General features: G+C 44.2%; 1 pseudogene; it reads left to right on the top strand.

Moving 5' to 3' along the window:
- The first annotated feature begins 13,204 nt into the window (after positions 1-13,204).
- Positions 13,205-23,690, top strand: LOC127645264 (sorbitol dehydrogenase-like; annotated as a pseudogene).
- Positions 23,691-23,927: the final 237 nt, after the last annotated feature.

Below are 23,927 nucleotides of genomic sequence, written 5' to 3'. Positions count from 1 at the left end.
TTAAATGAGAATGCCCTGTTGTAGAGGTCCAGACGACAGGGTTACGTGCTCCAACTGATAATCAAGGGACCCACTCTTTTATTGATAACCACTCCTTTATTGCTGATTGTCCTGTGGTGGATGTTGTGATTCAGAATGTTCCTTGTAAAGGCCTGTTAGACACAGGCTCGCAGGTAACTTTAATGCAACAGAGTATACTAGAAAAGTCTTTTCCTAGCTGTAGATTTGGTGAGACCCCTCTTTTGACACTGAGAGCTGCAAATGGCCTAGAAATCCCTTATGTGGGGTATGCCTTATTGGACTTTGAAGTGGCAGGCATCCAACTCCAGGGAAGGGGTGTTGTGATTGTGAAGGATGAATTTTCCACTAATCCTTTAATTATTGGAATTAATGTTATCTCCTCATGTTGGAATGCTCTTTTCCAGAACTCCCCTCAGTCTTTGTCATTTCAGAACCCTACAGAACAGCAGGTGTGGAAACGGGCCATGGCAACATGTCAGCGCATTGCTGCTTGGACTCAAAATGATGGGTTCCTAGGCTATGTGTGGCCAGCTAGTTGTCGCAGGAGATGGATTCCACCTCAGAGCGAGGTCATTGTGTGGGGCCGTGTTCGAATGGGCCGACAGAACAGCAGTTACTGTGGATTGGTGGAACCCCTGCTAGAGTCGAACGGGTTGGCTGCTGCCCAGACTGTGGCTATCGTTAAGGATGGTAGGATTCCTATCAGACTGTGTAATTTGCAGCCTTATAAAGTGTCTGTAGGCCGATACCAGAGGCTTGGTCGGCTGTACGAAACGTCTGGCGTGGATATCTATGGCCAAAGAGACCTGGATTTAACTCTGAACACAGATGGGGTCGTCGATATTCGTGTGGTGGAAGCTGGAAGCCCTGAAGAGGAGGTAACTGCTGATGGGGTGAGTTCATTGATGCTTGGATCTGATTTAACTGACCAACAACATCAAGTTTTTGATGCACTTATGAGGAAGTGGAGTGGAGTGTTTTCTAAGAATGAGGATGATTTGGGGTTTAATGAGACTGTACAGCATAGGATCTATACTGGCGCTGCACCTCCTGTCCGAGAAAAGTTCCGCCCCCTGCCTCCAATGATGTATAAGGAGATGAAACTACTGTTGGCAGCTATGTTGGAAAGAGGAGTAATTTCGGAGCGTAAGAGTCCATGGGCAGCCCCAATAGTCATGGTCAAGAAGAAGGATGGAAGTTGGCGCTTCTGTGTTGACTACAGAAAGCTGAATGCCATTACCCATAAGGATGCATTCCCCCTTCCACGGATAGAAGAAACATTGACCACCTTAACTCGAGCTGAATGGTTTAGCACCCTTGATTTGGCGAGTGGCTATTTGCAAGTGGGGGTGCATGAGGACGATCGTCCAAAGACTGCGTTTACAACTCCTCTGGGATTATTTGAATTCCAACATATGCCTTTTGGCCTGTGCAATGGACCAGCCACATTCCAGAGATTAATGCAGCACTGTTTGAGTGACTATATTGTAGATTTTCTGTTGGTCTATTTGGATGATGTCATTGTATATTCCATAGATTTTGACACCCATCTTCATCATATGTAGCGAGTATTCCAGCGGCTGGCACAGTATGGACTGAAGCTGAGGCTGGATAAGAGTCAGTTCCTTCAACAACAAGTGAAATTCCTGGGGCATGTAGTGGACAAGACCGGCATCAGCCCAGATCCTGGTAAAACAGTGGCGGTACAAGAGTGGCCTGTTCCCACCACAGTTCGAGAGGTGAGGGCCTTCTTGGGCCTAGCTGGATATTATAGACGGTTTATCGCCAATTTTGCTCGGCTGGCACAGCCGTTAAATGCCCTTTTAGTAGGAGTTCCAGTCAACAAGATGTCAAATAATCATAGGATCTAGTGGACTGCGGAGTGTCAAGATGCATTTGAAAGACTAAAGATCTGTCTCACTCAGGCTCCTATTCTAGCATTCGCTGATTTCTCCCTGCCGTTTGTTCTTTATACTGACGCCAGCCACCAGGGACTGGGAGCAGTCCTATCGCAGGTCCAGGATGGGCAAGAACGGGTGATCGCCTACGCAAGCCACAGCCTCCATCCTGCGGAACGGAATGATGCCAATTATAGCTCTTTTAAGTTGGAGTTGCTAGCTTTAAAATGGGCTATGACAGAGAAATTTAAGGATTATCTGACTGGAGCTAAATGTACTGTTGTTACAGATAATAATTCGGTGGCCCACCTACAGACAGCAAGACTTGGAGCAGTGGAACAGCGCTGGGCAGCCCAACTGGCGAATTTTGACTTCATAGTGAAATATCAAGCTGGACGTGAGAATGCTAATGCTGATAGTCTGTCCAGGTTCCCAGTAGATCGAATGGCTCCTGTTGAGGTACGGCGAATTGAGGCAACAGCAGATGCCTGTCAGCCAGTAAATGACTTCCCAGATGTTGAGGAGTGGCGTGGAAGTAGTGTAGTAGTCAAGTAGTGTACCCACGACCATGGAGCGAGCCAATATGTCTCTAATGGTGAAACAACTACTTCGACAGAGTGCTAAGCTTGTGATTCAAGATGGTGTTTTGTATAAGAGAATGATTGACCCCAGTACCCATGAGTTGCACCTCCAGATTATCTGTCCGTCCTCTAGACGGGAGGAAGTATGGCGAAGATACCATGATGCGTCTGCACATGCAGGAGTTTCACGGACCCTTTCGAGGGTCAGACACCATTTTTTCTGGCCGAAGATGGAGGAGACTGTCAAGGGGTTCCATCTGGGTTGTGTCGCTTGTGGCCTACAGAAAGGTAAGAATGAGAAGGCCCCCCTTAACCCAATCCTGGTATCATTTCCCTTAGAAGTGGTGTCACTAGACTTTTTGACATTAGGCCGTCCAGCTGATTCGTGTCAAAATATTTTAGTCATTGTTGATTTGTTTACTCGTTATGCATGGGCTATCCCCACGAACGATCAAACTGCTAAGGCAACAGTCAGGGCTTTGTGGGAACAGGTCGTCCAGACGTTTGGTTGTCCGGTGAGATTCCACTCTGATATGGGCCCAAACTTTGAATCCGCATTGGTGAAAGGGTTTTGCCACTTGTACGGTACAGCTAAGAGCCGAACAACCCCTTACCACCCGGCCGGGAATGGTAGAGTAGAGAGGGTGAATAAGTCATTATTGGGAATGCTGCGTACTTTAGAGTGAGATAAGCAGGATAGGTGGTCAGAATTTCTCCCCGAGTTGATGCAGGCATATAATAACACCATACATGGGGCTACGGGGTTTACACCTTCATATTTAATGTTTGGCCGTTCTTTGCGGACACCTGTAGATATGAGCCTTGGAGTAGGAGTAGGACAAACTAGAAAGGATTTGACTGGGTGGGTACAAGAGCACCATAAAAAATTGAGTTGGGCTTATGCATTGGCAAAAAGAGCCATGGATAATACTGCAACACTATCTAAACAGATCTATGATCGTAGGGCCAAAGCCACCCCATTGTTGGCGGGACAGCGTGTTTGGGTTCGAGACTGAAATAGGCAAGGACGTAGGAAGTTGTGCAGTTGGTGGGACCCTACGCCTTATGTTGTACTAGGGACTTTGGGAAATACTGGACTGGTGTATCGGGTGAGACCAGAACAAGGGGGAAAAGAGAGAAGTTTGCATCGAAATGCCCTTAAGCTGTGTTCTGCCCCTGAATTAAGACATCCGCAACCTATAGTGCCTGAAGAGACTAGGCGACAGTTGGATCCCATGCCTTATAGCATGTGGGTTGCCTTAGAGCCTAATCAGGTGAATGAAGAGAACCAAGTTAGACGTTCTGTACGTCCTAATTTAGGGCAATGTCCTTTGCGGTATAGATGAAGGGTTTGAAGTAATAGCAGGGACTGCTGACGTTTTAGTGTGGGGGGATGTGATGGGAGTCAAGTATTAAGATGAATGCATTTTTTATATACCTTTTAATGTTATATGTTGGTTTCTTGATTAAGTGTTTGTATTGCTATGCTCGTCTTTCATAACATATTTGTTGACAGACTAATCAGTGACCTAGTGTCATAGGCTGGTTAGGGAAAGGGTGGAGACTGTTGCCCTTTAAAACCATGCTTGAGAGACTGAGGGGTGTGTCGTTTGTGACTGCGTCACTTACGCGGAAGTCGACGTCCTGTGGAGTGTTTTGTGCGTGCAGGTGCTGGCGTTTGAGAAGGAACACGGAGCAGTGATAACCGAACCTTGTACGGCTGAGCGGAAACGAGTGAGTTAAATTGTTGTGAAGACGGTGAGACAGAGCAATCACAGCACAGCTGTGGGAGACGAGTGAGTCAGCGTGCAGTTGGAGTCGAGTGCAGCAGACGGCGAGCGGAGTACTCACTGTAGTACAGCTGTTTGGAGGCGAGCGATTCAGCGAGTGCTGTTCAGAGACGAGTGAGTCCGCGGTTGGTGAAACGGCGCACGGCGACGCAGAGTTTTTACAATGCGGGAAATTGATTAGACTGGGTAGTGGGAATTGCTACCCGGTCATATTGTGAGTACAATCCTAATAACTGATGTTTGAAGATCGTCGGAGGAATATTGTTGTGATAATTTTTGCATCTAATTCATCTAATTTATAATTGCTAGAGGTTAAGAACAAATTGCCAGTATACCAGCCATAGCTCTTGGTTTTCCCTTGTAGTGGTGTGATTTATTTGGGTTGTAGTGTGTATTAGTTGGTGTGGGTATTTGTGTGCACAAGTGAGAGTGGTAGCTGGCTAATTGTAGCTTTTACTTGCATTGGACTGGAGATACTGTTAGTTGTTTCTATTTTCCTTCCAGTCAACTACTGTCTGGATCTGTGGAGACCTACGTGTAGTGGGACCAACCTAGGACATTTATTCGTCGACCGTAAGGACATCATACCAGACTGTGCTAAAGACTCTTTTTTTTTTGATAACTTGTTTTAATATTTAGATTATCCTGATTTTATGGTAATAAAATATTTTGTACTTCAATCTACTATTGTTTGAGTGTCAATAGTGTCCAGCCCTCAGTGCGAAATTGAATTGGGTGAACTTGGGTCCTGGGTTTTAGTAAATAACCACATCGTCACAGCCTAGACCCAGAATTCTCCATGCCATGTCACAGCCAAACCTCAGTCTGCTCCATGCCATGTCACAGCCAAGCCCAAGACTGCTCCATGCCATGTCATAAGCAAGCCTCTGCTCCACGGTCAAGACCCGCCCCTCGAGACTCTCATGGCACTTAGGGGTGGTTCTTAGGGGCCATATATACAGTATGCCTCATACACCAAAAAATCCAAAGCACAAAAACTCATGGAATTGGTAGGAAATATTAAAAGTGCTGAAGCAAAGCTTGTTAGATAATTTTGTCATGCGATGTATTCATTTATTTTTCTTGATCTGCAATCCCCATCTCGATGCGGCTCAGCTGATGGACGAAAGAAATGACACAGAGACCCGAGATATCAAATCCTTCTTCAACATTTATTTGTGCAGCCCACCATTATATGATCCAGCAAAACAACATTTCCACTAGACCAACCAATGAAATAATTCTTTACCCTATATATCTCAATAGGGCATCTGGTAAATTGTGCGTGGATCGCGGAGGGTAGCATGAGCCTCCACATGCAGAGCCTCCGCTTTGTCATGCACAAGGAGCCACGTGATAAAATGCGTGGATTGACTGTCTCTGAAGCGGAGGCAACCTCCCGGATTGAGGTGAGTAATCATGCCACCACAAGGACCATCTAAATTGTGGAAATTGGGCATTCCAAATTGGGAGAAAATTTAAGGGGGGTGACACTATCAATGGTGCTAGAGAAGACTGTATTTATATTTTTTTAGTCAATCTGTTATTACATCAAGTTCTTCTAGACTTTTTGGCTTACTGAGTATATGAGATAAATCTGGAAGATTATTAGTGAGGTTATTTTTAGTGGTCGAAAGAATAGTTCAAACTGAACGATAGCGTGGTGTAGATTGAGTAACATTAGCTGATCGCAGCATACAAGAGGTAATAATCTGAGATGTCATCGCTCTGCGGCAGAATTTCTATAGTATCAACAATCAATCCATATGACAGAATTAAATCTAGCGTATGACTATTGTGATGAGTTAGTCCTGTCACATTTTGTCTTACTCCAAGAGAGTTAATTCCAATGTGCCATTTTCATTATCTTTGGGAATGTTGAAGTCGTGAGCACTTACCCTTGAACACTCTGGTGAAAAATCTTCACATAAGGGATTAACTGACAGGGCATGCAAATCACTAACCCTTTTAAATGATGCCAATGGCATCAGCAGTGCCATTTTAAGAGTCAGAAACTTATCAGTGACTGTTGTCAAGGGTTCAAACGGAGCACCTGAGAACACCTCCAAAACAACAGATAAATCCCATAAAGGAACATGGATGGGACGAAAAGGTCTAAGCCTGCATACCATGCATATAAAATGAGAGACAAGTGAATGTAACAGAGACTCCATTGATAAGCATATGCTCAGCCGCTATAGCGGCAATATAGACTTTAAGCATTTGCCGAGGCAATCCCTGCCCCAAAACGATCTTGGAAAAAAATCTAGCACTGTACCGACAAGGCAGTAAACTGGATCTCGCGCTGTGCATCAAAAAGCAAAAATAAGCCTCTTGAACATATGAAGCTTCCCAGTTGATGGAGTTCTAACATTCAGAATGGCATCAAAAACTGCGGGGATAACCCATCAATCAAAAGAGTGCCCTGTTGAGGGGCCATACCCATAACTTCCACAAGTCTGACCTGGGGTGCCAAATGCTGCACCGAGCCTGAGACAACATGTCTGTTCTGACTTGAATCTCCCAAGGCACTTTCTCCAGGAGAGACCAGAGTCAAAATCCATACTTGAGATACTAACAGAAGACAAACCCAATCCTCCCAAACTCTCTGCAGGACTGCGTGCAGCAGACTGATTGGTGGAAACACATAAAGACACGTTGTCGGCCACTGATGCGCCAACAGTGTCAGGGGCGAGAGTGCAAACCAGAGGGGACACCGTGACGTCTCACTCGAAGTGAACAGATCCACTTCCACCTTGTAGAGATGGCACATTACCCCGTGTCCACAGAAGAATGCACCATGCAAGTCTCAGCATGGCATGAGAATGCACACCTCCCTAGCGATTGATATAGGACACCACCATCCTGTTGTCCAACCAGATAAGGACATGGCTGCCCTGAATCTCCGGGAGGAAAAATGTTAATGCCAGCAGCACCATGAACATCTCCAGACAGTTTATGTGCCATTATAGAGATGGAGACAGACGCGCCTGCATCGCCTGAGAATCTAGCTCCACACCTAGAAACAGAGTCTGTTGCCTTTTTTTTCTGAGAAAGCACCTGTGCTTCGGGGCAATCTGAATGATTCAGGAGTACGGAGTGGTGGTGGCGTAGTGGCTAAAGCACAGGACTGTTAATCAGAAGGTCGCTGGTTCTAACCCCACGGCCACCACCATTGTGTCCTTGAGCAAGGCACTTAACTCCAGGTTGTTCGGGGGGATTGTCCCTGTAATAATTGCACTGTAAGTCGCTTTGGATAAAAGCGTCTGCCGAATGAATGTGGAAATAAATCTATTGTCAAAAACCAGTCCCCTGGCTGCACTTGTGACATTATTTGCTTTTGTGTCAGCATTTTGAATTGACATTTCATTAGTTTGGAATTCAAACGTCTCAAATCAAGAATGGGACGCAAACCGCCTTCTTTTTTTGGGACCAGATAATAACGGCTTAAAAACCACACTCTGTCTCTCTGAGAAGGGGGAATCTCCTCTATTGCCCCTTTTTCTAAGATAGAATGAATTACCAGAATCAAAAACAGGGCTTCTTGAACAATAACATCTGTCGGAATGGTCCTGTTGAACACCAGCAGAGTTTGCCTGAATTTAATTACGTAACCATTCTTTAATGTTCGAAGTACCCAATTCGAAATGCCCTTCAGCTGCTGCCAAGGCGGCAGACAGAGGGATTAATTCATGGTTTTTGCCTGCAGTGTGACCTGTAAACACTAGATGGCGACTGAACCTGAACCAATGGCACAGCAGAGAAACCTTCGCTCCTCTACTACTGAGGCTGTTTGAAGGGAACTTGATAATGTTTTTGCCTTTATTTTACTGGGGCATAAAATATGAGCACCCTGATAAGCCTTTGCAACAGGGATGCTGACAGAATAAACCTTTTCAATGGTATTTTGAATATTTTGAAAAATTTACATTGAGGGAAATGTTTATTTGGGAAAGCTGGTTAACCACAAAGGCCCTAAAATTCTTTATGGGGGCACAAAGTTGGTGTATATGTTCACTGTGTGTCTTGGGTACACTTGTGTTTGATGAACATTGATTTCTGTTATGCATTTCTCGAAACCCTTGGTCACGGAGACAGAATTAAGAATGTATATTTTTAATGTCTGCTAGCTGCGGGGGGAAACGAAACTATATTGCGGCTGTCGGGTGTTTGAACCGTGAACAATGGCGAACTCAACCCGATACTGTCCAAAGGGTAAACAGGAACAACACAGATACAATTATACTGTCCGGTTTAGTTCACTGAATGGGGTCTCACACTTCGTTTCACTGCATGTCCTTCAGGCTCGCTTCTGGTGTCCTGTTGGCCATTTAAAAGGGCCGGTCCAACATCCAAACGCCTACACAGATGCACCCGTGATGGCGGGAATGAATGAGGACACCAATCCTTCTGAGGGGGTGCCAAACTTGTGTCCGGTACTATGCGGCTCTCTGGTGGGATGTTGCGAAGATACCGAATGTGAACGCATCAGAGCTGCAGCAGGCTTTTCTCTCTCTCTCTACGAGGAAGCATCTGCTGGAGCGTGGCACTGAGGGCAGAGTCACATGGGGTAACCTCCTCATGGACACTATAATGTGTGGTTCTCATTCTCGGTGGGGCACATAGTGAGTTGTACATGGATACCCCAGAGAATAGTGTGGGCCTCCACATGCACTATATTCACGTGATAAGATGCGCAGATTGACGGTCTCAGATGCGGAGGCAACTGAGAATCGCCCTCTGCCACCTGGTTTGAGGCGAATCACTATGCCACCATGAGGACTTGGAGCGCATTGGGAATTGGGCATTCCAAATTGGGGAGAAAAGGGAGCAGAAAAAAAGGTTGATCTCAGGACTTTGAAATCTTGTGATGGAGGTCAAGAGAAAAAGGGAGCAGCCTAGGAGGCATAGCTGCGTGCTGGCCCGCTAAGATCGTCTAAGATTGATTTATTATCCTCCGACTGTGCTTCATCTGGCCAAGCCATGTGCAACTTTTCCACTGCACATGTAATAAACTCCAGAAATTCTACATAAGTTGCAGAAGGACTGGAAATCCGACCGCTAGTAGGCAAGGCTTCAGTCTAATCAACAGTGAGATCCTCAGATTCTGATGCCGCCATAGATATGGCGTCCTTATCCTCAGCACCGTAGGAAACTGCAGTGCGGGCCTCAGGGCTAGGACTCAAATACCCACATGAAAGCTCCACAGGAGAATGTCTAGCCGAATCCGGGGAGAGTGACGGAGAACCGAAGGTTCAGTCAAACGGACACATGGCACTGGCAGACACATGGTCTGCACCAGCACGTGGCTTGACCGAATTTCCAAAGGAGGCAAGCCTTTCACAGAGCATCCTGAAGTTTATTAAATCACACAGTGGGCAATACGAACCCTCCAATGCGGCCTCTGTGTGACGAAAACCCAGACAGGTAATGTTGTAGGACTCTTCAACGACGAAGAACTGCATGCACGGAGGTAAACACTTCCCAAATTCTATCCTGTGTTACCACTCAAAAGGGGAATAATAATGATCCTTTCTATTTCATGAGTCATTGGTACAACATGGGCCAGATGAGATTGTGCACTGAAGAACAGAAAATCTGACTCGATGGAGCCCGTAACATAGCTCCCTATGGGCGTCCCTTAAGCGGTATCAGCCAATAAATTGCCTTTATTGTATAAGGGCTTCAGACCACTCAGGGCATGAGCCCTATAATGAGCTCACTAAGCATTGGTAAACTGTTAAACTCCATTCTGTTAAACTGTTAAACTGTTATGTTCATCTTGACCAAATGAAGATGTATTCAGGGGAAATGTATGATTTTCTTCCCTCCCTCCATTCCCTCACTACCTTATTGCCTTAAGGAAATATAATTGAACATGCTTCATTTAAATCCATGTCACTTTGTTTAATTGTTTTGTTTATTTCACCGATCGAAGTATTGATGCCATTGAATTCTCGTTTTAGTTTCTGCTCATCTCATAGTTAGTTAATCTGCCTCCTTAAGCTGTTATATTGTGCTTTTCACAGTAAAATGAAGTCCAATCCCTGTATGTGAAAACAGGTGGCGAGACATTGGTTACAAAGAACAAAAATAGTAATATTATTAAAACAGATGTGTGATGCCATTAAGAAGTTAAATTTGCCATGTCTTGAAATTAGCAATGAAAACCAGGGGCAGTGGTGGCTCAGTGGTTGAGGCTCAGGGTTACTGACCAGAAGGTTGGGGGTTCAAGCCCCAGCACCACCAAGATGCCACTGTTGGGCCCTTGAGCAAGGCACTTAACTCCAGGTTGCTCCAGGGGGATTGTCCCTGTAATAAGTGCACTGTAAGTCGCTTTGGATAAAAGTGTCTGCTAAATGCATAAATGTAAATGTAAAACATAAAAAGAACAGAAGACAAAAATGGCACAGGGGTGGCAAAAACCAGCAATATTAATGGGAATGAAAGAATAACTAATAGTCTACTTAACTTCAGAAATGTATAGCCTTTGTTTTAAACATGTTGTCTTAATTGTTTAAATGTTAATTGTTAATAAGTGACAGGCAAGTCCTCTGCAACCCAGCAGTGGTATAATAGGTTTGTGGTCAGTGAGTATAGTGAAGTGTAGACCTTGTAGATATGAAACCAGTCTTTCACATGCCCATATCACAGTCAGTGCCTCTTTTTCAATTTGCGCATAGCGCTTCTCTGTGTCTGTTAGACTCCTGGATAAGTATGTGACTGGTTTCCATGTGCCATCATTTTGTTTCTGTGTCAATACACCCCCTACCCCATAGGAGGATGCATCTGCTGCAACTTTTGTCTCACTTTCGGGGAGTAAGCAGCCAGCACTTTTGGTGAACTTAGTTCCTCTTTCAGTTTGCGAAAGGCACATCTCTGTGGTTCATCCCATACCCATTCATTTTTCTGTTAAGCTCCACAGGAGAATGTCTAGCCGAATCTGGGAATTTCTGTCTGAGCAGTTCTTTCAGTGGCATGGTGAATGAAGCCAGTTGTGGTAAATATTTTGCGAGATAGTTGGCCATCCCTAGTACTCTGCGTAAATCTGCCACACACTTTGGTTCGGGCATGTGGAGTATAGCACTGACTTTGCTTGGGTCTGGCTCAATGCCATTGGCTGTGATTTTGTGGCCCACAAAAATCAGTTCTCTCTCAGGTTTAGTGCCTCAATTGCTGGTAATCCCAAGAGTGGTTTTGTGAGCTTATTTACTTCTTGGGTGCAGCTGTGTCCTTTTGCACTCAACACACTCTGAAAACACCCTTTTACATCAAGGATGTTGCGCCCTGGCCCATACAGTACTTTTGATGGTGTCTTTAACTCACCAATTTTGTTTGTATTGAAAATGGTCTCTGGTACAGCAGTCACAGCTGCCCCAGTGTCCAGTTTAAAATTGACATGAGCCTCATTCACTGCAACACTTTCTGTCCATTCTTTAACCGGAGCTGTAAACACTTCCCCGAGAGATGCATAGTCTTCCTCCTCAGCATATTCAATCTCTTGTTGTGAGACAGAGTCAATTTTGTTCGTGCGACATGTAGCTGCAAAATGGCCCTTTTTCTGCATTTTCGGCACTCTGCGTCTTTCGCTGGACAGTCTTTCCAAGAATGTCTCTGCCTTGCCCCACATCTGCCACAGTCTTTTTGTATTGGTTTCCATTTTCTGTCAATGTTTTTGGAATTTTTTGTTGATCATCCTCTTACCTCTGATTGTATCTAAATTCAAGCTATGTGTAGCCGTTGATTCTGCCCTCTGTAAGCAAGCAAGCAACTTTATTTTTTATTTGGCCGGATGCCAGACGAAAGTGTTCAAAACGTCTTATCCACCTTGGAAAATCTGCTGAATTGGAGAAATTGAATGGCTCCGGGTGTGTTATTTGTACTGCTGCAACAGCCATTTATTTTAAATTTTTTGAATTCGCACTGCTCCTTCGAGTTTCGCGCACGATTCTTTCAGTTTTCAAACTCAGTTTTCGGAGTTCTAATGGTGTGGTCCGTTTTGACCTACAATATGGGTCCACTTCTGACACCATGTATCATTAAGGCTGTTATCATATCCAAGAAGACCCCTCACACATGTCTGTCTCTCATCCTAACATCTCTTCATGCTCATGCATTGTGGGGATTGTAGTCCCTATCAGTACACAAATGGTACAAATTCTCACTAAGAAATATTTGTAATGCAGTGCAATGATTACTTTTTTTATATTTATTTATTTTATTTATTATTTTCTGAGTATTGCTTCAGATGCACTCAGTGGGTATTTGTGGATCAGACGTGCACTTCTGGCAGAGCGGACAGATAGGGCACTTTGTGCTGAAACAACCCATGTTACTGTGACATGAATCCTCTTGTCGTGTGGTCAAAGTGGGCTCTGCTGTAATGCACCTCAAAACTGGTAAGTGTATTTGATGTGATATTTTAAAAAATGACTGTGGCATGGGGGGCATGGTCGTGTGTCGGTCTGCGGGAGAGAGAGAGAGAGCGGTAAGGCTTGTCACCTGTTTTGTAATTACCTCTAACCTGTGTCTTGTTATAGTGATACTGAGAGAGACATTTAAGGAACTCCAAGTGTTGAGAGAGGGGGAGAGTGTCCAGAAAGCACGACCACCGAGAGAGTGTGTTCCATTTAGAGTGCTCATATATATATATAAAAGAATATTGATTTGTTATCGACGGTTACCGTCGATTCTGTGTTTAGAAAGGGAAGAATAAAAGGACTGACCTTGAACCTGCCTCGTTGTCTCCTGACTCCTCCATTGCTCCAATCAAACCAGTTCACAGTGGTGCTGAAACCTGGGATTAGAGGAGAGCGCCGCTATGGAGCCTTACCGCTCTCTCTCTCTCCCGCAGACCGACACACGACCACGCCCCCCATGCCACCATGACATTTTTAAATGTAATGACAGTATAATGGATGAGTACTTTAAATCTGGACATTACAACCTGTCACCCAGCATATTCTTCTGTGCCACTCCTCCAGATGATGGAAACCTGTGTAGATACTACAAGCACAGTGCCAACTTCTTTTATATCTTAATGCTATGATTGCCAAGTCATTTTTATTTGTATAGCAGCTTTACAGAAATCCTGCTGTAACAGAAAATGAAGCTGTAATGTTTGTAATTTCTTAAAGTTATCAGTGTGCTGTTTAAATGAATAACATGATTGCAGATTATTACTGAGCTTCCAAGACTGATTGTCTGTTCACCCTTTAATTCTGTGCTTTATATTCTTATGGCTGTGTACATGCAGGCTTCCTGTCACGTATGAGGAGGGAGCGCTGGTTGAGCCACTTTCAGTGGGGATCCATGCCTGCAGGCGGGCAGGGGTCACTCTTGGAAGCTCAGTGTTTGTCTGCGGTGCAGATCAGCCACCCTTTAATGATTGAACATATCCATGCAACTGTCACACATTTATTGACCAATCTGTGTAATGACCTCTTTTTTCTTGTCTATTTGGCATGAGGACTTTGTATTTGTTATGTATCTCTTGTAAAAAAAAAAAAACTACTTTGCTTTTGAATTTAATGCATGTGAAAGCATGCTTTTGATACTCTTTAGAAAATGTAATTTGAACATGACTATTGGGAATTGGGATAATTGTTTGTTTTCATCAATATAGGACCAATTGGACTCGTCTCTTTAGTGGTGGCCAAAGCCATGGGTGCCTCACAAGTAATAATAAGTGGTAATAAATCTTTATTTGATATGTCTTATTAAAAGGTAAATATGTATATATATATATATATATATATATATATATATATATATATATATATATATATATATATATATATATATTTGTACATATAAACATTATATTGCATAAATATTATATGCAATTATATATATATATATATATATATATATATATATATATATATATATATATATATGATATATATCAGTCCCACCAGGATTTTGTGGTACTTTTTCCTGATTTTTGCATCCCAAAATGACTGAATTTGCTGCAGCTTTTCTCAAATGTTGTGATGCAATTTGCAAAATTTTTTGGGGTTGATTTGCAGTAAAAATTCACAATTATATACCTTTGTAATTGTGGTAATTACGTTGTAAATGCAATTACATGTAATATTTTAGTGCACAATAACTGAATATGCAGTTAGCAAGAAAAGAAAAAAGAATTACAAAAATAGGTTATCATACATTTAGGTGTAGGTTGGGTATCTTTAAAAAACATTTCGATAATGATACTGATACCTTAACTTCGATACCGGTTCCTAAATGATACTTTTTTCGATACGTTGGTACAGAAAAAAAAAAACTCAGGAAAACCAACAATACCGGTATTACCGCTGGTAGGACGCTAGGTGGTAGGCCTACTATGGGATAATTTTCGGTAAACATGGTTAAGGTTATTCCCACACAGTAAAGCCAGACACCTTTATTTCAAACATTTGAACTTTATTTTTTATTATTTTAACTAAAAGTTCAAATGAAACTGGAAAAAAATAAGTGCATTAAAATGTGTTGTTCAACTTTTTGAAAGATGGCTTTACAACAGTTGTGAACATCTCTCTGGCAAAGAAGCTTCATCCGTGCATTTTCTACCCGTCGGTATTTCCTTATCCAGGAAAATATATTGTGTGTGAATAAATTAGTTTTGTTCCCTCATTCACGCACGCACACACACACACAAACACACACACACATATATATATATATATATATATATATATATATATATATATATATATATATATATATATATATATATATATATATATATTATATATAGGGGATTGGTGAATTTTCTTTCCTTCTTATAGATTTTGCATTGAAAATGTTTATTTAAATGATTTATTTAAAAAACGAAAAACTTAAATCAAATACATTTCTAAACTCAAATTGCACTCCAAACTAAACGAAAAAGCAAATAAATAAATAATAAAGTAAAAAAAAAGTGTATATAGGCCTATATATATATATATATATATATATATATATATATATATATATATATATATATATATATATATATATATGTAACGACCATTCCATTTACATACGGCTTTTCTGTCAGCTGTACTTAATAATATTATAAAGAGTGTTTCTTCAAATGCATGTCTTTGTGTCTACGGGCAAATTGTTTGTTATATTAATTTGATAATAATAATAATAATAATAATAGTCTAATAATAATAATAATAATAATAATAATAATTTAATAGATTATTGGGAAAACGAGCCAAATATTGTCTTGACATTGTCAAAGGCATCAGCTGAAGCAGATCACTCTGACCACCTCTCCTCATTTCGTTCTGACAGAAATGCTGATCTGTGTGGTAAGGCTTGCGGTGGTGGCTACTCAGACCACATGCTAATCCCAGAATACAGAATGCTCGTCAGACGCTCCAAACCAGTTCTGAAACCTAGCCAGCAGGAGCCATCTCTGCTCTTCAGGACTGTTTTGAGCACACTGACTGGCACATGTTCAGGGAGGCTGCCACCGATGGTGACTCCACCAACTTGGAGGAATACATTGCATCAGTGACCAGCTACATCAGCAAGTGCATCGATGATATCACTCTCTCCAAGACCATCACTACATGCTCCAAATAGAAGTCGTGGATGAATGCGGTGGTGCGTGCACTGCTGAGGACCCGAGACTTCACCTTCAGAGCAGGCGACAAGGCGGCTCTAAGAACAGCGAGGGCCAAACTGTCCCGGGCCATCAGAGAGGCAAAGCGCAGACACACGCCCAGAGAATCCACAGTCACTTCTAGGACAGCGGCGAAATACTGCGCATGTGGCAAGGCATCCAGGCCATCTCCAATTATAGGACTACATCACCTACCTGTGACAGTGACGCCTCCTTTCCAGATGCGCTGAATGACTTCTTCACTCGCTTTGAGGCCCAGAATGTCATGGTAGCAAGGAAGCTCACCCTTCTTCCCAACGACCAGGTTTTATGTCTTACCATGGCTAATGTGAGGAAAACTCCATGCAGAGTCAACCCAAGGAAGGCTGTTGGACCAGACAACATTCCTGGCAGAGTGCTCAGAGGATGTGCATACCAGCTGGCAGATGTTCTTGCTGATATCATCAACATCTCCCTTAGCAGCACCATCGTTCCAACTTCAAGGCTTCAAGGCCAACACCATTGTCCCCGGGCCAAAGTGTCCTACCTCAACGATTACCATCCTGTTGCACTCACACCCATCATCATGAAGTGATTTGAGAGGTTTGTCATGAGGTACATCAAAACCCAGCTGCCCCCCTCACTGGAACCCCAGAAGTTTGCGTATAATCCCAACCACTCAACAGACATTGCCACCATCCTCCATCTGCCCCTCACCCACCTGGACAAAAAGGAAACTTGCATTCAAATGCCGTTCATAGACTTCAGCTCAGCATTCAACACAATCATTTCTCAGCACCTGATTAGAAAGCTGAACCTGCTGAGACTGGACACCTCCCTCAGCAACTGGATCCTGGAATTCCTGACTGGAAGATCTCAGTCAGTCAGGATCAGGTGCAGCATCTCCACCACCACCACCACACTGAGCACTGGGGTCCCCCAGGGCTGTGTAGTCAGTCCACTTCTGTTCACTCTGCTGACTCACATCTGTGCAGCAATGCACAGCTCTAACCACATCATCAAGTTCTCAGATAACACGACCGTGGTGGGTCTCATCAGCAAGAACGACGAGTCAGCATACAGAGAGGAGGTGCAGCGGCTACCGGACTGGTGCATAGCCAACAACCTGTCTCTGAATGTGGACAAAACAAAAGAGATATTTGTTGACTTCAGGAGAGCATGGAGAGACCACACTCCACTGAACATTGACTGCTCCTCTGTGGAGATCGTTAAGAGCACCAACTTCCTTGGTGTTGACCAGGTGGAGAACCAACACCAGCTCTTTTACCAAGAAAGTCCATCAGTGTCTCTACTTTCTGTGAAGTCTGAGAAAAGATAATCTCCCACATCCTCACCACATTCTACAGCTGAACTATCGAGAGCATCCTGAGCAGCTGCATCACTGCCTGATTTGGAAATTGCACCGTTTCAGATCATAAGACCCTGCAGAGGATAGTTAGGACAGCTGAGAAGATCATCAGGGTCTCTCTTCCCTCCATCATAGACATTTACAAAAAACACTGCATCCGCAAAGTCACCAGCATTGTGGATGACCCCATGTACCCCTCACACAAACTCTTTACCTTCCTGCCATTTGGCAAAAGGTACCAAAGCATTCGGGCGCTCACGGCCAGACTGTGTAACAGCTTCTTCCCCCAAGCCATCAGACTCCTCAAAACTCAGAGACTTGACTGACAACACACACACTCAACTGAACACCATCTGACTCCCTTTACAATTTTTGAACATTTCTGTATTATCTACCTGGATTTTTTTATTTTTTTTATTTTTTTTATGCTGCTACTGTATTCATAAATATTGTACTTAATTTCTTGTCATGTTCTACCTGGCTGCTACCCCAATAACTGCTATGTCCATATATGGGATAAACTTATCTGCTGAATACTATGTCATAGTATGTTATGATAACATTCACAGCATTTTCTATTATTTTGTAATTGTTATGTTCCCTGTTGTCTTTTGTTTTTTGCACTGTTATTTTGAAGTTTAGTTTAGTTCCTGTTTTGGTTTTTGTAGTCCTTTTGTAGTTTCTTTCATGCTGTCATGTTCACTGTTGTCTTTTGTTTCTGTGCTTTTATGTTGAAGTTTAGTTTAGTTCCTGTTTCCTGTTTGGTTTTTGTAGTCCTTTGTAGTTTCTTTTTATGATTGGTTTTCCCCTGATTGTTGCCCCAGGTGTCCCTCATTCCGTCGTTTGTGCCTTTGTGTATTTAAACCCTGGTTCTTTGTTTAGTCATTGTCGGTCGTTGTTTGGTGTTAGCCCGGTATGTGTTCCCTGCCAGAGTTCTCTGTTTGTTTTCATCGTGTTTTGGTTTTCAATTTTATGTTTTATTTCCAAATTGAGGGTTGTTCCTTTGTGTTTTCTTGTTTGTTTATTTAATAAAAGTCCTAACTGCAATTGGATCCGCATCTCCTCGTCTGCCTCCCTGCTCAAGCATAACAGAATGACCGACCACACATGGATCAAGCAGCTATTCGGGCCAAATGTCGGCTGCTCAATCTGCAGCAAGAACACTACCCACTTGCAGACCACGCTCGCTACTTCCTCCTCCTGGCGAACGCTACTGACTTCCCGGACTCTGCACTGATGATCTTTTTCAGGAGCAGCTTGAACCCCTCGCTGAGGGAGCAGGTGCCACAGGCAGCGCCCGGCTGCACTTTCCGCGACTACCTGGGAACGACCCTACTAGCGTGCAGCTCACCGCTCCCTGACACACCAGCCCATCCTGTCAGCGAACAACCCCCCACGCCTATGACTTAATTCCTCAATTCCCTTGAACCCGCGCGGCCAACTTCGTCTGCCCGGAGGAGGAGGAGGAGGAGGAGGAGGAGGAGGAGGAGGCGACGACGACGACGACGACGACAGGCGTCCGCCTCCCGGCCCTCGCCTGCCCCGGTCTGCGAGCCAGAGCCCTCGCCTGCCCCGGTCTGCGAGCCAGAGCCCTCGCCTGCCCCGGTCTGCGAGCCAGAGCCCTCGCCTGCCCCGGTCTGCGAGCCAGAGCCCTCGCCTGCCCCGGTCTGCGAGCCAGAGCCCTCGCCTGCCCCGGTCTGCGAGCCAGAGCCCTCGCCTGCCCCGGTCTGCGAGCCAGAGCCCTCGCCTGCCCCGGTCTGCGAGCCAGAGCCCTCGCCTGCCCCGGTCTGCGAGCCAGAGCCCTCGCCTGCCCCCTCAGAGGTCAGCGAGCCAGCGCCTGTAGCCTCGACCGTCCCTGAGCCAGCGCCTGTAGCCTCGACCGTCCAAGAGCCAGCGCCAGTGGTCACGCCCGTCCAAGAGTCCGAGCCTCCCGAGCTCCGCCTCCCGAGCTCCGCCTCTCGAGCCTCCCAGGGCTCCGCCTCTCGAGCCTTCCAGGGCTCCGCCTCTCAAGCCTCTCGAGCCTTCCAGGGCTCCGCCTCTCGAGCCTTCCAGGGCTCCGCCCCTTGAGCCTCCAGAGCTTTCCATGGTTCCGCCTCCCTCGGCTGAGCCTCCCGAGCCTTCCTCGGCTCCGCCTCCCTCAGCTCTGCCTCCTGAGTCTCCCACGGCTCTGCCCCCTGAGCTTCCAGAGCTTTCCATGGTTCTGCCTCCCACAGCTCCGCCTCCTGAGTCTTCTACGGCTCCGCCTCCAAAGTCCTTCTTGGCCCCGCCCACCACGGTTCCACCTCCTGGTCCACCCAAGGCCTCACCACCTGAGTCTGCCACAGCTCAACCTGCCTCTACTCCGCCCACAGTGTCTCCCACGGCTCTGCCTGCCTCTGCTCCGCCCCCAGGGTCTCCTGCAGCCTTGCCTACACCTCCTTCGGCGCCGCCACCCAAGTCTGCGACTGCTCCGCCTCAGAAGTCCTCCTTGGCTCCGCCAGCTCCCCTAGTGTCCAATCTTCCTCCCCGGCCGCCTGAACCAGCCCTTGCCCTACGGCCACCTCCTAGGCCACCTAAACCTGTCCCTGTCCTGTGGCCACCTCCCAGACCTCCTGAACCGGTCCTTGTCTTGTGGCCACCTCCCTGGCCTCCTAAACCTGTTCCTACCCGGTGGAGGCTCCCCAGGCCACCTGACCCTGGCCCCGTCTCACACCCCCATAGACTGCCTGCCTGCCCTCTCGGCCTCCCTGGTCTACCTGTCGGCCCCTTGCGCCTTCGTGGACTGCCTGTCTGCCCTCTTGGCCTCCCTGGTCTGCCTAATTGCCCCTTGTGCCCCCATGGACTGCCTAATTGCCCCTTGTGCCTCCTTGGACTGTCCCTGTACCCCTTGTGCCCCCTTTGGTCTGTCTGTTTTCCCCCTGTTCCAGTCCCTCACCCCTTGGACATTTATTTGTTTGTTGTTCTTGTCGTTTTCTTTAGGACCGTCTGGAATCCGGTCCTTTTGAGGGGGGGTTATGTTATGTTCCCTGTTGTCTTTTGTTTTTTGTACTGTTATTTTGAAGTTTAGTTTAGTTCCTGTTTTGGTTTTTGTAGTCCTTTTGTAGTTTCTTTCATGCTGTCATGTTCACTGTTGTCTTTTGTTTCTGTGCTTTTATGTTGAAGTTTAGTTTAGTTCCTGTTTGGTTTTTGTAGTCCTTTTGTAGTTTTTTTATGATTGGTTTTCCCCTGATTGTTGCCCCAGGTGTCCCTCATTCCCTCGTTTGTTCCTTTTGTGTATTTAAACCCTGGTTCTTTGTTTAGTCATTGTCGGTCGTTGTTTGGTGTTAGCCCGGTATGTGTTCCCTGCCAGAGTTCTCTGTTTGTTTTTCATCGTGTTTTGGTTTTCAATTTTATGTTTTATTTCCCCATTGAGGGTTGTTCCTTTGTTTTCTTGTTTGTTTATTTAATAAAAGTCCTAACTGCAATTGGATCCGCATCTCCTCGTCTGCCTCCCTGCTCAAGCATAACAGTAATATCTTTTTGTACTACCTGTTTTATCGGACACTTTCACACCAGATCTGTGTGCTGGTCAGCACTGCACTGTCTCTTACTGTGCCTATTGTCCTGTTTTAGCAATTATTGTACCATCTGTACAATGCACTTTATGTAGAAATGTGTAGGTCTTATTTAGTTCTGTGTAGTCTCATGTAGTTCTTTGTTTGTTTTATTTAGCACCATGGTCCTGGAGGAATGTTGTTTAATTTCAAGGTGTACTGTATTAGCTGTATATGTTTGAAATAACAATAAATGTCACTTGACTTAATATTTGATCAAATCTATACAGGACCCATATCCAGCAGCCTTCACTCCAACACCTTATCCATGAGTAATCATGCTAAATTGCTAATTTGTAACTAGAAAATCACTTGTTATTATATCAAACACTGCTGAAAGATATTTGATTCATTAAATGAAGCTTAACTTTGTCTTTGTTTCTTTTTTAAGTTGCCACAGTATGCAATAGACTGGCATGTGTTGAGGTCAATATTAGGTAAAAAATATCTTTCTCTAGAAACCAAAATAAACCTGAAGGTTTCATACAAAGGTGTTCACTACAGTCTTCAAAGACAAAGTACAACTGGCTCTAACAAGGACAGAAAGAGATGTGGAAGGCCAGTTGTACAACTAAACAAGAGGATAAGTTCATCAGAGTCTCTAATTTGAGAAACAGACGCCTCACATGTCCTCATCTGACAGCTTCATTGAATTCTACCTGCTCAACACCAGTTTCATGTACAACAGTAAAGAGAAGAGTCAGGGGTGCAGCCTTATGTGAATTATTACAAAGAAAAAGTGTTTTTTTTTTTTTTTTTAAACAAAAACAAATGAAAAGGTTAGTGTGGGCAAAGAATCACAGACATTGGACAACAGATATCATTGGAAAAGAGTGTTATAAATCTTAACCCCATTGAGCTTTTGTGGGATCAGCTAGACTGTAAGGTGCATGAGAAGTGCCCGACAATACAGCCACATCTATGGAAAGTGCTGCAGGAAGTGTGGGGTGAAATGTCACCTGAGTATCTGGAGAAATTGACAGCTAGAATGCCAAGGATATGCAAAGCTGTCATGGCTGCACGCAAATTGTAATTTTTCACGTTATTAATGTCCTGACTACACATTGTGATCAGCTGAATGCCACTTCGTTGAATAAAAGTACCAATTTCTTTCCATAAGAGCAAAATCTACATTATTCCAAACTTTTGGCCACCAGTGTGTATGTGTGTATATATATATACACACACTGATCAGCCACAACATTAAAACCACGTGTCTAATATTGTGTAGGTCCTCCTCGTGTCCCAAAAACAGCACCAACCCACATCTCATAATAGCATTCTGAGATGATATTCTTCTCACCACAATTGTACAGAGTGGTTATCTGAGTTACTGTAGACTTTGTCAGTTGGAACCAGTCTGTCCATTCTCTATTGACCTCTCTCATCAGTCAGGCATTTCCATCCACAGAACTGCCTATCACTAGATGTTTTTGTTTTTGCCACCATTCTGAGTAAATTCTAGAGACTGTTGTGTGTGTGAAAATCCCAGGAGATCAGCATTTACAGAAATACTCAAACCAGCCTGTCTGGCTCCAACAATCATCCATATGATTATCTAATCAGCAATTATGAGGCAGCAGTGCAGTCCATAAAAAATGCAGATATGGGTCAGAAGCTTCAGTTAGTGTTCACGTCAACCATCAGAATGGGGAAACAATTTATCTCAGTGACAGGCTAATTTGAGTATTTCTGTAACTGCTGATCTCCTGGGATATTCACACACAACAGTCTTTAGAATTAACTTGGAATGGTGCCAAAAACAAAGAAACTTCCAGAGAGCAGCAATTCTGTGGATGGAAATGCCTTGTTGATAAGAGAGGTCAACAGAGAATTGCCAGACTAGTTCAAACTGACAAAGTCTACGGTAACTCAGATAACCACCCTGTACAATTGTGGTGAGAAGAACAGCATCTGAGAATGCTATTCTGCCACTGTTTTGGTGGCACGAGGGGGACCTACACAATATTAGACAGGTGGTTTTAATGTTGTGGCTGATAAGTGTAAAATGTTGCATATATTTTGTAATCCTTGTAAAAAAATTTTTTAGACCTGTCCACTGATCGGCTGGCCAAAGCTAAAGAGATGGGGGCAGACTTACTTCTTCCTGTGAAGAAAGAGGATGCACTAAAGAAATGGCCAGAAAAGTGAAAGGAATGCTAGGTTGCAAGCATAGAATGCACTGGAGTGGAGAGCAGTATTCAGACAGCCCATCTATGGAAGTTTATTAACAAAAGCAAGATCTTCCTGCTTTAGCCGAATTTGGAAAAATCCAGTTTGCTTAGGTTTCTGCTGCAGCTTAATTTGGTCATTCTTATTTATTCTCATTTGCTTGTGTGATTTACTGAGACCTTAGTTGCAACTCCATTTTTCTATATGTGCTGATGGTGGTGTATTCTGTCTAGGCTACTCATTCTGGAGGAGTGCTTGTATTGGTTGGGCTAGGTGCTGAGATGACCACCATTCCTCTCCTCAATGCAGCGGTCAGAGAAGTTGACATCAGAGGTGTATTCTGCTACTGTAATACTTAAGTTTACACCTTACAGACAACGGCCTCATCCTTTGAGTACAATTTAGATCAACAGTTAAATTCATAAAATGCTGTAGTTTTGATTTTTGATGCTATGTACATTTGCATTTCATAAATAGATTTTCTGTTTTGCACACTTTACCTATGATCCCTCATTGTTTCTCCAGCTGGCCATTGCAATGTTGGCATCTAAGAAGGTAAATGTAAAGCCCTTGGTCACCCACCGTTTCCCACTGGAGCAGGCTGTGCAGGCCTTTGAGACCACATGCCAGAGACTCTGGATTAAAGGTCTTGTTAAAATGTGACAAGAATGACAACACATGAAAAGTGTTGTAGTGCATATTTGTAACCTCTAGGTGGAGCAGCGAGTGCAAACCTGGATAATGATTAGAAATTCCACACCACACTCTTTAATGAATACCATCGTTCCATAAATCTCAAAATTTTGTCACATAGCTCGGCCATGCCCCTCCGATCTCCAATAACATCAATGACATTATTTATTATTCCTTCCTTAACCGAAAAAGCCTAAAGAATTCTGAGCTGGCTGAACTGATTTCC

This window comes from Xyrauchen texanus, chromosome 1, assembly GCF_025860055.1.
Source record: "Xyrauchen texanus isolate HMW12.3.18 chromosome 1, RBS_HiC_50CHRs, whole genome shotgun sequence".
NCBI classification, from domain to species: domain Eukaryota; kingdom Metazoa; phylum Chordata; class Actinopteri; order Cypriniformes; family Catostomidae; genus Xyrauchen; species Xyrauchen texanus.
The sequence above is the reverse complement of the archived record's forward strand: the minus strand, read 5'-3'. Positions and strand labels throughout refer to the sequence as shown.